Source organism: Alligator sinensis, unplaced genomic scaffold (genome assembly GCF_000455745.1).
Source record: "Alligator sinensis unplaced genomic scaffold, ASM45574v1 scaffold76_1, whole genome shotgun sequence".
Classification (NCBI taxonomy): Eukaryota; Metazoa; Chordata; order Crocodylia; family Alligatoridae; genus Alligator; species Alligator sinensis.
Window position 1 is genome coordinate 3,251,507 of NW_005841865.1, and position 6,305 is coordinate 3,257,811.

General features: G+C 44.9%; 1 long non-coding RNA gene across 1 annotated transcript in view; it reads right to left on the reverse strand.

The window, feature by feature from the left end:
• Positions 1–6,305, reverse strand: part of LOC112547959 — a 21,251-nt gene that overhangs the window by 13,659 nt on the left and 1,287 nt on the right. Inside the window, exon 2 of the long non-coding RNA XR_003091745.1 lies at positions 2,925–3,135. This is a non-coding gene — a long non-coding RNA (uncharacterized LOC112547959). The remainder of the gene's footprint in view (positions 1–2,924; positions 3,136–6,305) is intronic.

Below are 6,305 nucleotides of genomic sequence, written 5' to 3' on the forward strand. Positions count from 1 at the left end.
TATGCATCTTTTACACCATGCCATACACACAGGAAGAACTCACTGAATGACCACATTATGCTCCATCCAGGTCTATTTCCACAGTTACACATACCAACCACGTGACAACGTTTAACAGCTGGTGTGTACTGACTGCTTTTCTGGTATCCAGTGCTATTCCCATGCCTGCCATCTGCTGTACTCATCCATTGTCTCTCATCTTACACTTAGATTGTAAGTTCTCAGGGAAAGGGACAAATATTAATTGCATGTATAGCACCCAACATAATAAGGCTTTCACATTCCAGTAAAGTTATATTTGTTTTTGCTTAAATCTTAAACTGAATAATCTAGCCCTAGCCCCCTGGCATATTAGTAAAACTTCTAGTTTCTTTTTAATTGGGGAAAAATATGTATTGAGTTATATGTACATGATGATGCACCATACCATCTGCACCCCCTTTTCAAAATCCTAGATCCACCCATGACTCTGCAATGCACTGTTGTTTATCTCATCTACTCCAGGACAGCTTTACTATGCATGACCTAGCACCCCCATTCTGGCCAGCGTCTGTCTGTGCAAAAGGGATGCACGGCACTGCCTCTTGGAGGAGAAAGTGCATTATTGACTTTCTACCACTAGAGAGCACCCCGCGATTGGGTAAATCATTGCTGTCTGGAAAACAACAACCTAGTACTACAGCTGGCTTCATATGTGTTTCAGACTTTGTTTCTCTTAGCCTTGGGAGTGCTGATGGGTTAAAAGTTTTATATAAAGGATGGGCATCAGTGAGGAATGTCACCCAGCCCAGCCATACCAGTGTCAGCAGTGCTCCCCTTGTCTAACCGGTGTGATTCTATCCCAGGTAGTCAACATGGACCAGTCCTAACAGGTAGGGACACTTGGGCATTGCACCCCATCTCAGACTCCTCGTTCTCAGGCCTTCACAGAGCCTGGTGCAAAAACCTGGAAAGTTGTAAATTTCTATGCAAAATGAGTTGATGTGAGGGAGCTGGCAACAGCTTAGCCAGTTAGCTTTAAGTGCCCTGTGTGCTATATTACTGGAAGGCTGGAGGCACACACAAGTTATAACAACAGTGAGAGTCTGTTGTAGAATAAGGACAAAGACCTTGCTCCTATGGGCCCTTCTCCCTGTGAGCTTTATGCTGGGACTCCTGGTCCATGTCCTTCTTAAAGAAGGAAATTAAGGTGAGCACTGTGGTTTAATTAATTAATAAGCAATAATTCAGCCCACTCTCCCTCTAGCTCCCCTATAGGCCTGGGCCAGGACACAGGCTATAGAAGCCTCTAAATGATTTCTGATGTTAGCAGGAGGGACTGAAGCATTCCCAAGACACATCAAGTTGGTTCCCTCTACAATCTTCAAAGTGGACAAATGAAAATCCCTTCTCAGATACAGGCTGTTTTTCTTCTTCTCTCTACTGAGGCAGAGACCTCCTAAGACTGAGGGATACAGAAATTCTTGAGGTAGCAATAAATCTTCTCTAGTGGGCTTTTATTTCCTTTTCTTTCACAATATTTTTGTTAGGTTCCCAGCCAAATATTTTCCAAGGAAAGATTTCTGACTTCCTTTGAGCTGCACCTCAACATCTGTCCACTTTGGGGGCTGAAGTAATATGCTGTTAAGGATTTTGATGTCAAGGCCAAATCCCCACCAAGGAACAATTTCTTCAGCACTGACTGCCTCCCTCCCTCCATCTCCACCCAACCCAGCCCTTTGTCTGCTCTCCACAACTGTGCTATCATGCCTTTTCTCCCATTTTGCAGACACAATATAGCACAGACAGGTTTAAGACAGGGATGCCTCTGCTATGAGGTTTTTATATCAAGTGTATAGTGCAGGCGTTAGCTGTATGGATGTGTGAATACAAGACACAGTCTTGAAATGATCTGGGTGCTCATCCAACCGGAGGGGGGAAAGGGTGATGGGATAATAGTCTCCCTGCCCTCAAAGTTAACTGTGGGATAACATGTAGATAGTGAGAATGCAGCTAGGTTACCCACAGAGAACACCTGCTCATCCGTACTGGCAGGAAAGAAATTAGCAAAAATCTGGGAAAAGGTAGGTAATGGGAAGGTCTTTCAGAATGGGTTACAAGGAAAGGGAATTCATTGTCTTTGAACTCCTGCTGGGTGCCAGCAGGAATATAGCTATGTGGGGCCAGGTCTGGCTATGAAATAGGGAACATGAATTCGATGAGCTGTAGTAGAGGTGAAGTTTTCAGGACCACAGTTTCAAGTAAGCAGTCCCCCTTCAGAATGTGCTACCTTTTCATCAGCTGATTCGTGTCTCTGGGTTTGTCTATCAGCTCCTCCAACTCCTCAAAGTTGCGGGTAAAAGTTATTCCCAGAGACTCATGTTTCTCTGGTGTGCCCTTTACAATTCATTTGTGCAACCCCCCCCAAAATGTGGATGCACAAGTTTTGCATGCCAATTGCACCTGCTAGGTGAGACTCTAGACATCAGGCCTTTGGACTACGTGAAGCTGATATCAGATCCAGGGGTCAAAGGCTACAGTTTGATAGAAATTCCAGCAGTGTCTCTGAACCCACACATTTCCACTGGTTCATTTTGTATACTGTGTCTGGGGTGTAAATAAATGCATTTTTTGTGGAAATAATGAGACTGGCATTGGGTGGGAGTGCAAAATCCATGGCAAGTGGGTGCAAGAAGAAAACCAACCAATCGGGAAGGGTGGGGGCGCTCTGCAGTAAAGGAAGATTTGGAGTATCTTGAGATTAATTTAACCTGTTCTGTCTTTGTTCTTTCCCTCTCTGGCTGCAAAGAGGCTGCTGCTTGTCTATCCTTTATGTCCAGTAAAGTGACACATGTCCCTCGCCAATCCTAACTCAGGTCTTTATACTCCTTACTTAATGCACTGGGCTGCTGAGATTGGGCTGACAGAGTGGAGCAAGAACTCACCAATCTCTGCAGGATATTCGAAGGGTAAAGGCTCAGAATGGTCACTTCCTAAATGCCACTTCTTACAATGCTGCATTGTGTAGTCACTCCACATGGGGCCGTTGGATGTTGCCCTGGGCTGCTGGGATTTTTGTCCCATTTTCCATCAAGGTCATACATACAGGGTCAAACATTTGCTGCAGGATCTGGCAGGAGACACTCTCATTCAAAGCTATAATAGCAGGAGACACAGAAAAGTGATTTCATTAAAGTTTCCAGTTAAATCCCTATTGCCTCTCTCATGAGTTCATGTGCCGGGGTTCTGACAGTGGGGATTGGGAGGAGACCTAAGCATTTGTCATGCTGCTCTCTACAGTTACCATCACTTAGGAATTGCCAGACCTGCTGCATGTACGTGCTGCATCTTACTAGAGCACAGGCTCAGAAACCCTTGTGGGACTGGCTAGGCTGCAGTACTTGGAGGGTCAGCCTGGCTAGCTGCTTGGATCTATGCTGTGCAGGGCACAGTTGGGGGTTAGTATCCCGCAGACTGGAAGCATCAGACCAGTGGGGCTCTTTCATGCTTCTCCTTACAAACAATTTAAAGAGCAAGCTGCCAACATTGGCCATCAGAGACTGTCCAGTAACTCTGTGATATTCACTTATCTAGTCCCCACTCAGTTTCTTCTGCCCTGTTCAGTGTGCAGAGCCTTCTGGCCATCACTAGGAGGAGCTCTGGTACTCTTCAGAAACAAACTAGCCAACCCACAGATTTTGAGTCTGGGAGAGGTTCTTTCAGCTCCACACACTGTAACTCTAATAACTGCTAAAGCTATGGCTCAGGCATCTCGGCCATATATACAGAGACTGAAATCAAGTTTGACATGGCAGGTTGGGAATGGAAGGATGTCCTGTGTGTGAATATATATGCAAAGATAAGGAGAACAATCTGTCCTGTGGATTTTACTGAATATGACTGATTGACAGGAATAAAACCTGAATGACAACCAAAAAGATCTAGTTAGTTCAAAAGCCATTTCACAGCTAGAGTGGAAGTACATGGATTTTTAATTTCATTTTATTTTATTAGAAACTTTTTGTTATAAAGGGCTCAAGAATCTGTTTCAATCACCATCCATAGAGAATCAGATTTCCCAAGGCATGAAAGTGTTGACTTCATTTGCATTGCAGTTATTATCTTTGCACCCAGAGATGAGATAACCTGTGCAGACAGACAGGGTTGTCCATTTGCCTAGGCAATTGCCCAAACTTGACACAAAAATCACCAGAGTTGTGTGCAGAATGTTAGTTATGCATTGTGTATGTGATCCATTTATCAGTGTACTTCCCAAAGACTGTTAGGGGTGACCTGAGCATTTGACATATGCTCTGTTAATGCAGAATAGTAAAAATTCTAATAAATATAGAAAAATAAATACAAGCAATTCATCGCTTGCTTGTTCATCGGATCCAAAATGCCCTTGCCAGCAGGCCCAGAGTCTGGAAAGTGAAAATGTAAAACTCCGAGATACAGCACATCTTAGAATTAATCCAGGAGCTATAATCATGATAACATTATCTAGCATTAGCAGTAGGAGGGAGCAGCAGTTATGGGTCTCGCAGTCCTTGTTACAGATGTCCATACAGTGCAGGAAAGAGAACAGAGAGTGGTGGGTATGTGTCATTTGTGCATGTGTGAAAGCAGCAGTCCCCAAGATTGGATCACACTCAATCACTGCATGGGGGGCATGGGGCTGGATGAAAGGAACAGGCACAAATGAAATATGAGAACTGGAAAAAATATAAACCAGAAGATGGGCTGGTTAATATGCTGCAGCTCCCACAAGACAGCTAGACCTCAACAAAACCCATCCTTTCTACTAGGACTAAGACACCAGCCCGATGTGGGCAGTCTCTAAAACAAGAGTGTGTTGAGATGTGTTATTTTAGTCCTCCCTGACTTTAGGCATTGTATGGATCAAACTGTTTCCCGGCAGGGGAGCCTGACCTAGAAAGCCAGCATGAAGGAGTAGGTTCTCTGGGATGACTCCATTCTGTCCTCTTTGTGCTACTCTGCTGCTCTGAGCTCCATGCATGTGCCAGCACTGTGCTCCAGCAAACCTGTCTGCATTGCACACTGCTGCTCAGCTCATGCCAGGGTTCCTGTGTGTGGTGTTTTTGGCTTGCATCCCTGCACTCCTGTCTCTATCAAGCCTTTGCACTAATGCTTCTGCCTTTGGACTCAGCCCATCCAGCTCTTCATTCTCTGCCTCTGTTTATTAAATTAAGAGAAGGAAGGATGCTGTCACTTCTAATCAGAAGGGAGAATCAGGCTCCACCTGACACTTGGCTTCTGTCCTCCCTTTAGGTACATTCCTGCCTGCTAAATGAGCACTGGGGGCACCAGGCCACATTATTTTGCCCTGGCTGTATTGTGTGTTAATGAACAAGGAGACTGCGGGAAGGGGAGGACGGCAGGCTCCCAACACAGGCAGACTAAGGTTTGCAAGGCAAGCTGTTCCGGCTGCTGCTAGCTGAAGGTCAACACGCAACTCTACTGCAGTCCTATGTGCACAACTCTCATTTCCTTCTAAACTGAGAATCAACTGTACCCATGTTTTTCATTGTTTAGTCCTGGGTCTAGGCAGGAGTTACACAGTGAAGGACTGCAGTGTGCAGCACAGCAGAGTCTGTTATTGTGTCACTGAAGTCTCTGAGCAAATTCAACCTTGGCATTAGAAGTTGTCATTGAAGTCAGCTTCACTGAGAGCTAATGTCCTAGCTAGCTCTGATTTGCTAAACGGGCATGCTTCTACACTGAGCTGGTGCCAGCTGGGAAGCAGCTCCCTCAGCTGAGCAGAGAAAACCTGCATGGAGCTGGTCACAGCTGGGAGTCATTGCTGCAGATTTGAGTCAGTGGGAGCTATACTGTGCTAGACCTAGCTGGTAGGTGCTTTTGCCAGGTTTACTTAACCACATCTCAGCAATTCTATCAACACACTGAGCACTCTTTGCTAGCAGAAGGGAAAGGCATTTACAGGAAAGAATTTCCACCATGACTTCATATTGAAATCAAAATCTCCCATCGAGATGGGGAGTTTAGGAGCAGTGTTTCAGCAAAATAAAGTGAGGGGCTTTGGATGTGCAATGCGGGCAGTTTATAATAAGCAGAACATGCTCCCCTACCAAGGTGAGGCACTGGGTTTTATACAGCAATATGAATTCTTAAAAGACTGTCATGCTGGCAAGATCATAGAGGCATCAGAAGACATTGAGATTCAGGGTCACCTGGACATTTTCTTAACATTCATATATAGGTCACTTTTTCTCTCTTTAAATTAACCACACAGATCAGCCTTCAAAATGGTGTGTTTTTTATTTTTATTTTTTTGCCTGCAGGAA